The following is a 10,424-nucleotide window of genomic DNA, read 5'->3' as shown; positions in this document are numbered from 1 at the left end:
TCAAATGAAAAAGTGTTGAATACCAATTTTGCATAACTTTTCAAGATCTACAACTTTTGTGTTATGCAAATTTTCATTTGAAACTCACATTTTGAACTATTTGTAAATTTTCAAACTTGCACAAAAGGGTTTTGGTTTTATTCAGTTTTTGATTTGTTTTTGGCTGAAGTTCAATTGAGCACATGTCAATTGAAGTACCTCTCATGAGCCAACTAAAAATTTGTGCACATTTTTGAATTGAAATTTGAGTAGCTTTTCACTCCTTTTTCTTTCTCCTTTAATTTCTTTTGTATACTTTGACTTTTATTTTACCCTCTTCTCTTTGAATTAATTTCCCATATTTTTCTTTTAAGTTTAAATGGGGTACAGTGATTTGTATTTAAGTATACCGACACCTGAGGTGTCACAAAGGCAACCCCACGACCCCTATTTATAGCTGCGTCGGGCGCCAAGCTTCAGGCATGTCAAAGGACAAAGGGCTTGGACCGCCCGTGACGACGAGGCACTCCACGAGCAAAGGATGCCCTCGGTTACCATGCCGAGACGCGACCGAACGAAATAAAGCGAAGCTAAGCCCCTGGACGCTAAGCGGCGCAGCATCGGCTTAGGCCGACCGCCCTCGAACGGCGCGCCGCAAGGCAACCAGGGAAAGCGGGGTCAAGGCCCTGAGCACGGGACAGCACGACAAAAGCGCCAGCTGCCGAGCAGCAAGCGCCATCGTCGCCCTGGCCCCCTCAGCGCACGGACACGTCTTGTCCCCGGAACAAACAAGCAAAAAAAAAGGCACGCGCCTCGAAGCTCTCCCCCCGCGGGCGCACTACCCCGACCGACGAGTTGTCACATCCGTCGGGCTGGCGCCCAGGCGCGCCTGGCGGATGCACAGCACAGACCGATCACGTCAAGGGGGAAAATCGCCGAAATACCCTTTGGTCGAATCCCTTGACTCGACCAAAGCCTCAGGGGCTACTGTCTGGTACCGTGATTAGGGGGACCCTAATCGCGGTACTAAGATCACCCTGACAAACGCAAACATATGTCAGGCAACCGGGCCCACGAAGGCCCACGGCCTCCTTCCAATCTGGAAGAAAGGAAAGGACTCAAAAGAAGCCCAACATGCGGCCCATTCGCACCCCACTCGGGCCCACGGGACGATCTCCGCTTCGCTCGAGGGCTCCCATCGGGACCCTCAAACTGCGCCCCTCATCTCCGCCTCGCTCGAGGGCAGCGAACCTCCCTCGAGCAGGTAACTCATCTCCGCCTCGCTCGAGGCCACCCCTCGGCATAAGGGACAAACGGCCTTGCCGCTCAACCGCCCGCCGTACGGAGGAATGCCAACCACTCCTCCACAGTGCTCAGGACAGACGGCGTCAGGCCACCATTCCCCACAGTGGCTGTGACCGGAGTCCCATCCGCCAACTCTGGTCACTGCTCCGCCATCCCGGACGATGTGGCAGCACTGTGAGACCTGCGACGCGGGACGAGACGCGCTCGGCACTGCTCCCGTTACTATTCTGCCAACTCCGCCCGTCCGGACTCCACCTCATCACACGCATGGCCCCGGACCCGCCTCCTGCATGGGAAGGGGTCTGGCGACGCCATGTGCCCCTCAGGAGGGACACTCAGCACACGCAGCCGGAGTCCTGGACCTCCCCCCTCGAGGGGTCCGGGACTTCCGCGCAACCCTCGGACCTCCTTAGTGCGCGCATCGGAACTTTATTAAGAGGGGTCCGGGACCGCCGCGTGCCCCGCCATCGCAGGTGCACGCAGGACCCTGGCCTGCAGGGCCCACGGAATGCCACATCCGGAGGACTGAACATTCTACAGCGACGACCACGCCGCCTGCTGGAGTTGGCAGGACGCCGGCGCGATCTCCGCGAGGTCAAGGACGATGGCCAGGATGACCGCCACACCCGACGCCATACCCCATAGTGTACTTCCCACAGTACTCGATTATTGTATCCCCGCAACTCGGGGAGAAACGACGACCTCCACGATCCCCTATGCATGTACCCGTCCCTCCTTGTGTCTATAAAAGGAGGAGGCGGGCATCCCTTAAAGGGGTCGGTCGGCTCTCTAGGCATTACACCGCACTCAGAGCACACGCACTCGCTCCGAGCTCCGACATCGCTATTCGCCACGCTCAACCCCTCTTCTAGCAGGGCTTGGGAGCTTCCCTCTCTCTCTCTCGCCTCGCTTGTACCCCCTACTACAAGCACTCCGGGTGCAAGATAATACAGTGCCCTCGCACACCCCTTTGCTGGACGTACGGCCCCGTGGCCGGAACCAGGATAAACCCGTGCGTTACTGTGTTGCCTCTTGCAACAACATTTGGGACGAGAAAACACGCAGCATTTACTAGTTGGGATCCGGACCCCCGGGTCGGGACACCGACACAACTGTAACAGAAGGCAAAGAGGCAAGAGAAAAGCCAAGAGCAGAGTTAGCGTTAGAGCTCGATCCACCTGGGCCAGTCACAAGAGCGATGCTCTTGGAAGGAGGGGCACCATTGAGCTTGGCTCGTGTCTGGTTATCCACCTCCGTGGCCTTGAGCTTGCTGAAAAACTCGTTCACGGTCAGAGTCTCATAGCCAGCAGACTCAATGATCGTGTTCACCTTGAGATCCCACAGAGCGGTCAAGTGCGTAGAGCAGCTTGAGGGCCTTCTCATGCTCTGTGTACTCAAGGGCATCAGCAGATCTGTTCGCATTGACCTTGTTCACAATCAATTGAAACCGACTGAACATGTCGCCAATGCTCTCATCCGGCCCCTGTGTGAAGTTCTCGTTTTCACGCCGGTGAGTCTCGAATAGTCTGGCCTTCACCTGAGGTGTGCCCTCGTGGTAGTTCTCAAGGCACGTCCAAACTTTGTGGGCTTCTTGAAAACCCTGGACGCGTGAGAACTCCGCACGAGAAACGCCAGCGAACAAGGCATTGACAGCCTTGGCGTTGGCCTCGTGCTCGGACACCTGAAGAGGTGTGGTCCAAACGGCAAGCACCTTGTAAGCCTGGTTCTTGGTGATCTCCCAGACCTCGGCTCCCATGCTCTGCAAGAAGGCTCGCATACGCACCTTCCAATAAGCATAGTCCTCGCCGGCAAACACAGGGATCTTACCAAGACTCGACATGGTCGCCAAGTGGTTTTCGAACCGGTTAAGGTACTGAAAACCTCAACCAAGCTCTAATACCAATTGAGGGACCGAAACTGGCGACCAGAGGGGGGTGAATGGGAGCCGATAAAAATTTCTCTCGAAATCGATCCATCGGCATATATTCCGAAAATCACCATAAACCCCCGAACCTAGGGTGAGAGAGTAGCTATGGACTAGCTATCTCTAAGCAAAAACCCCTAGGAAGAGAAACGGAAGCAATATGGAAAAACTCCCCAAACAGCAGCTCTGCTGAGTCAGACCGGTCAGACCGGTCGGGCTGGAATTTGAATTTCCAGACCGGTCAGACCGGTTACACAGACCGGTCAGACCGATCGCTCCCAGACAGCCCGCAACAGAAGCTCCAAATGGCAAATCTCGAGCAAATGAAGTCTAAATCCAACAAAACTTGGAGGATACCTTCCCACCTGTCCCGTGAACATATCCCCAAGAGATCTCTCCCAAAAGATTAAAGGATCTTGAGAATTCGGGGGAAGATCAAAGTGGATTGGGGTTTTCTCAAGAACACAAAACCTCCAATTCGTGAGAACTCGCGATTCCAGGGGGTTTGGCACTAGGCTAGATGCATCGGAATCGTCACAAAGAGTTCAACAAAGCACGAATCCAAGGGCTCGATTCCTCTAAACACGAAGCATCCCAAAAGAGGAGAAATCAAACCCAAAATGCAAGAGAGGAAGGGGAGGACGAATACTCAGCACACATAGATGATCTCAACAAGATTTCATTCATAAATTTCAGAGGAATTCACCTATACAAAGCTAGAGCCATCCGCCCCATCATCCTACCCACTAAAATTGAGAGATTAGCTAAACCCTAACCCTCTTTTGCGTTGGAGTCCTTGGCCCTAACCTGGAGCAGGGGCAGGGAAAAGGAAAAACGAAGAGAATACAAAAAGACTCAAGAGACTCACCCAGCCAAGGGCTGGTGAGGGTATTTATACCCAGCTGCTGCGGCCAGACCGGTCCATGGGGCCGGTCAGACCGGTCGGGTCTGCAGCAGCCCGCTGTACAGACTCAATCGACGGCGGAGTTTCTTTCTTCGACTCGAAGTCTTTGCTGCGATGCCGCCACGTCGACGAAGTTCCGGTCCGCAGTTTTGGAGGGTCCGCGAAACTCGGGTAGGTGGCCGGTTTTGAGAAAACCGCCAAAACTTCACGCGCGGGAAGATTCCCGCCTCCACGCTGTTCCCGCCTCGGCCTTCTGACGGCCCTAGACGCCGCCCGACGCCCGTCACCTCCTCGCCCGCAGCGAGGCCCTAGACGCCGTCGACGCCCGTCGCCTCCGTCAATCCCGAGACCAACGCCCGTGCCTCCACGACTTGGCGTCTTCAACCGCCGTCCGCCTCCTTGGTTTTGTGGCGCAAACCAAAAAACCCGCCTTTCGTCGCTGCTTGCGCCCTGGATCCAGGAATGGACGCCACAGCTGCCGCCCGACCTGAGCTCCTCCACGGCAGCTCTCCGTCGACACTCGACGCCCGTGTACCTGCAATCCAAAAACCAAGCGCACGATCATACCGCACGGTTGACAATTCACTCATCACAGGCAGGATAGAGTACTCAACATTCCTCAATATTATCATTAATAAATATAAGTTTCGTGGCACCATGTAATTCCATATACGGGAGCTATGTGTGTGTCGGCAAGCGGAGAAGTGATTCTACAGGTTCCATAAATAGCAAATATTTTATTCTATTTCCTTCAACCAACAATAAATGCAAAGCACAATTACATATGGAATGCAAGATCAAAAACCTATTCTACTCTAGCTTAAGAATTAAACTGTATAGGAATGAATCCATATGCTGGGCTAGGTTGTAAGACATAGAGATCAAAATGCCCTGTATGACGGAGTGCCAAAAGTCGATGAACCATTCAACAACAACGAGGTGAACCTGCCTGACCGGATTGGGTGACTACAATGAAGTGATACCACTTCATACGCCGATGTGGCGAGAAGGTCATCTTCCAACCGCCATATGTTATATACTTATATTGATAATCAGTTGATTCAATCATCAATCGATCAATTAATCGATACTAAATGCATTGCTATATGCATGGCAAGCTTATATATGGCGTGAGGGTGATTGATTTCAAATTTTGACTTTGAATTAAGCTAGCTTGAGTTATCATTATCTCCTTCCTTGCATGCAACACATTTTCATTCTAAACTTATTCTCATATCACACTAGAATTTAATTTATTCCCTTTTTTTTTTCTTCTTCCACACTCGGTCACTAGAGGCTTTCCTTTGGTTCTCCTTGCATGCTTATCTTTCCTTTAGTTATCCACGAAATGTTCCAAACCCAATCTAGTAGTAATAAATTGATCCAATCGTCAATGAATCGATATTGGTACACATGCGGATCAGGGTGGTTACTTTCCAATTTTACCTTTAATTAGGCTAGCTTGAGTTGTCACTATCTCCTTCCTTTCATGCAACACATTTTCTTCTAAGCTTATTCTCATGTCACACGAGAGTTTAATTTAATTTAATTCCTCTATTTTTCTCCCATACTCGTCACTTGAGGATCTCCTTTGGTTCTCCTTACATGCTTATCTTTCCTTCAGACGTCAAAGAGAGGACCCATACCCTCTCCAGCAGAGAGGACATGATCAACACATGCCGACGATCCCAGCTCATCACTCCAATTTGCTCGGGAGCCCAGCCATCCGTGATGATTTAATTTATTTTTGTCCATAGCAACACGCGGCACCCTTGATGAGCATCCAAAGCAAAAGAAAAGGGATACTCAATTGCACATGCCATCTTAGTACTCTTACATATATTTAATGCAGATTTATGGCCCTCAGCGGACAAGCATGGACAGTCTTCATGGACCTTCTTTAGCTCTCGAGCTCGAGCCACAACCGCATATTTGCAGCATTAAATATCAAATTTTACCATCCATTACGGCGGTCGTCGGGCAAGGTGCGGCGGCCGTCTGGCACGGAGAAGTGCGCGTCGGGCATGGTGTGGCCGTCTTCGAGCGCGAACTGGTGGCAATCCAACACGGCATGGTGGTTGTCGGGCTCGGCGGCCATCATGCGCGGCATGGTGGGAGTCCGGCGAGGAGATCGTCCGAAGCCAAGCCTTGGAACGTGAGACCGTCAGGTGCAGTACCAGGGTACGGTGCAAATGAAATGTGTCAACATTATTTTTTGAAAATTTTGATCACCAATCCGATGAGGAGAACATGAGAACATTCTTCAATTCTTTGTAACGCGAGAATATTTTTTTTTTGAAGCCTTTGATCACCAAACATGCGTTCCAACAAGCACGTTCAAAATATTCATTGTTGGATGTTATGAGCGAGGGAGGCGAGTAACATAAGTATTAGGATTTCAACAGCAATATTTGAGAAACGTCAAAACCATGCATCTCCACGCCTCTTTACATACCTCTCCGGCCGAGGGGTACGGTGAGCATATTCTTAGTGAGAAATAATTTTAAATATTTTAAATTTTATAGCACAGATTTAAGAAGACGATTTTATAATCCTTTTTATAATATAATATGGACATGGGATTTTTAATTTCTGTAATATCTCCGGAACGAAGGGCGTTTATATAGCTTTGCTCTTCCGGTTGCCTTCTTACAGATGGATTTAAGCTTTGTGTAACGGGAAGAGACAGCCTGAATTCAATTGCCAACAGATCAAGTATTTTTAAGCACCTTATTACCCATCACATTAACAGTTTTACATGAGTATGATATCAAACAAGAATGCTTCCAGTAAGGAATACCCCTCCTTTTTCACCAAATAGAAAAAAATAAGAATGATTTTTTTCCCAAAAACGTAATAGATAGACCTGATGAATAACTGAAAAATATGTATACTAAATTCGCAATGTCCTTGTGTTTATTTCATCTTGGAAATCCCCCGCGCGGCCGGATTTTACAAGTATGCACGCTTCTGCTCCCTGATGACCGGCAGGTGCCCCTTCTGCTGCATGCACACCACTGCTTCATACAAGCTTTTCTTCAGCGGAGTGAATTCCAAGCCCAGGTTCTTGAGCCTCTGATTGGAGAACTTGAACGGCTTCGCCATTGGCTTGCCGTCGTCCTCACACCTAGAAAACAAGAGCGAGGTTTCCGGAGTCAGCAACGCGTGGACACAGCACAACACGGAGAGGCGACAGAAACAGAAACGGAAACAGAGGGTGCTCGCCATGGCGCGAATGAACTCACTTGGCCGTGACGGGGTACTGCGGGAAGAGCTACCTGAGCATGGCGATGAGCTGGGCGCGGTGGAGCACGGTGCCGATGCAGAGGTAGCGGCCGCGCGCGTCGGGGCGCTCGTAGGCCAGGACATGCGCGCGCGCGACGTCGCGGACGTCGACGTAGGCGGCGACGGCGTTGGGGTAGGTCCTCTTGGTGCCCATGAGATAGCGCGCCACGTGGTTGCTGCTGAAGTTGAGCGTCTGCTGCAGCATCGGGCCCATGGTCATGCAGGGGAGCACCACCGCCAGCTGCAGCCCGCGCGCCGCCGCCTCCTCCGTCGCCGTGATCTCCGCCATCATCTTGGCGCAGCAGTAGAGGTTCTGCGCGTTTGTTTTTAATTTCAACGCAAGCACGGATGAATATGAATTGAATTCGCCTTTACGACAGAAATCGGAGGAAGAGATCGAGGAGGCTGGCAATGGCAGCTTACATCTGTCCGCTTGCAGAATTCGTAGTCGCTCCAGCAGGTCTCGTCGAGGACGGCGTCGGGGCTCCGGTTGGGGTCCATGTGCACGGCGCCGTACGAGGAGGTGAAGACCACCCGGCGCGCGCCCTCGTCCGCGGCGGCGTTGATCACGTTCCTGGTGCCCTCCACGGCCACCGGCACGAGCTCCTGCAACAAAATCGCACGTAAGCATACACGATCGATGTGCTTGTAGTAGTAGAGGGTTTGTGAGCTCTGAAAAGTAAACTTACAGGGTCGTTGGACACCGGGGAGGCGACGTGGAAAACGCCATGGCAGCCGCTGAACGCGGCGCGGAGGGACTCGTAGTCCAGGACGTCGGCGCAGCAGAGGGTGAGCCTCTCCCTGGCCCCCTCCAGCGCAAGCAAGTGCGCGTTCTTGCTGTCAGCTGGGCACGCGCAGGCATCCAGGGAAAAAATTTAGCAGCGTTATTCTGAATCAATCCGTGACAGTAGAAAGAGACTGTGTTCAGTAGGAGGAGTACTCACCAGGGTCCCTTGCAGTTCCCCTGACACGGTACCCGCGCAGGAGGAGCTCCTTCACCACCCACGATCCGATGAAGCCGCCTGCCCCGGTGACACAGACCAGCTGCTCCTCACCATTGTTGGGCTTGGAATAGGATGACATGGTGATTTTGTCAACTCGGAATTGCTATTTGGAATGTGGAGTTTGGTTGGGATGGACCAGCCTCGGTCTCTCTTGCTCTTCTCGATCGATCTTGTTTTCTTGTGTGACCTTGGCGTGTATGGTAGCTGCCCGTATTTATACCACCAGGCAGTGCTACTCTAGTTGTGGCTGAGAGAGAGGAGGAGGAGAGGTCTTGGCTGCGAGTTCCTTCGCGCGAACCACAGCATCGGCATGGCGCCGACCAGACTACGTAGAGGGCACTCTGTTCATTCAGCGGCGGGTAGAGGGGGGCAGCACGAGGCCAAGGACGCGCCGCCGGTGGGTTTGGGCGAATTCAGGGGCGTCGCGGCCGCGTGGAGATGCCAAGATTCCGTCCTTGGTCGTGGGGTACCCGAGTCCAAAACCTGGAGAATCTTCTCACTCCAGATACGAGCGACCCCCTGCCGCCGGCCGGAACATGTAAACCAGCACAGGTAACCAGGACTGGATATTCTGTATCCCCAAAGTGGCAAGACCTGGGCAGAGCTGACTAGAAGACGAGCCAGGAGGAACGCCTGGCCGTTGACGGCGGAGCTGCTTTTCCTGGAACGGCCGGAAAGTGGTTGCGGTTGCCAGGGTTGTAATTTTACGGTATAGTGGTGCCCCATGTTTGAGAAATTTGAGCGGCGTTCCTGAAGCAAAGTCACATGTGACTTTTTCCCTTCTTGGATGCCACCCATTCTCCATCTAACGGCTGCTGCAGATTTTAGCTTACTCAATACAAGACCAATCAATCCAGGTGTCCAGCTTCACTCCTGGGCCCAGAAAAGATTTCGAAAAAAATAACTGAATTCATGATTATTCTATTATTCTTATTTCAAAGCTTACCATTTAAGTGAAAAATAACTCCTTTCTCATTTGCTCTCTATCGCATGGGTGGAAAAGCAAAAATAAGAATTTGGGAAAAGAAATATATTGAAAAGAAATTTGACTTTTGAAACAAAATGCGTAACAAGAAAGAGTTGCGATCTCTTCTTATTTTCATAGAACGTGTAGTAACAAAAATATAAAATTATAAATAAGAAATAAAATTCCTTGCATGATCTAAGTCTAAGGAAGAGATTATTTTCTTATTTTGTAACACGAAACTGTTCAAAATATTAAAGTGCAATGGTGGTTTAATTCTGCACTAAAATAAAGTGTATATAGTTTTCAACTCATTCCTTCTTGTTTATAGTCTCCTCTGCTAAGTTGGGCACGTTCCTCTTTCCAAGCTGGGCTCTTATTTGCGCTAAAAACCATCATCAGTGCTAAACGTTGTGCTTGAAAAGTGAAAAGCCTAAGGAATTTAACAGCAGCCGTTGGATGGAGAATGGGTGGCATCCAACAAGGAGAAAGTCACCTGTGACTTTGCTTCAGGAAGTCAGTGAATCCACGCCGGTCCTTTTCAGGCAGCAGAAAGAGGAAGGCATCTTCTAAGAAAACAAAAAATAAAAGTGCTGCAGAGAGCTGCTTGCCTGAAAGGCTGAAAAACCTCTTGCAAAGGTTGCTTGGTTTAGGGTTATTCTTGATGAAGCACAAAGTATAAAAAATTACCGAACTCAGGTTGCCAGAGCTTGCTGGGGGTTGCGAGCCAAAAGAAGATGGTGTTTGTCTGGGACGCATATACAGAATGCCGTGGAGGATCTCTATAGCTATTTTAGATTTCTGAGATACGACCCCTGTGCTGTGTACAAGCAATTTTTGCATTATGATAAAGATTCCTATCAGTAGGAACCCAACTAACGGTTACAAGAAGCTTCAGGTTGTTTTGAAGACGGTAATGCTACGGCGGACGTACTAAAGGTCAGTAGATAAGTTACCATTTCCCTATTGGTGCTCAACCACATGTTACCGCTTAGTGGAAGGCCATTTTTTGTTGACTAAATTTTGTGTAATTGCTGTCATGTCAAATCTGGTTTCATT

At 50.5% G+C, this 10,424-nt stretch overlaps 1 pseudogene; it reads right to left on the bottom strand.

Annotated features, from left to right (window-relative positions):
• Positions 1-6,807: 6,807 nt before the first annotated feature.
• LOC120702576 lies at positions 6,808-8,911 on the bottom strand (annotated as a pseudogene).
• Between the last annotated feature and the right edge of the window lie 1,513 nt (positions 8,912-10,424).

This window comes from Panicum virgatum, chromosome 4K (genome assembly GCF_016808335.1).
Source record: "Panicum virgatum strain AP13 chromosome 4K, P.virgatum_v5, whole genome shotgun sequence".
Lineage (NCBI taxonomy): Eukaryota > Viridiplantae > Streptophyta > Magnoliopsida > Poales > Poaceae > Panicum > Panicum virgatum.
This window is presented reverse-complemented; position numbering and strand designations above follow the sequence as displayed.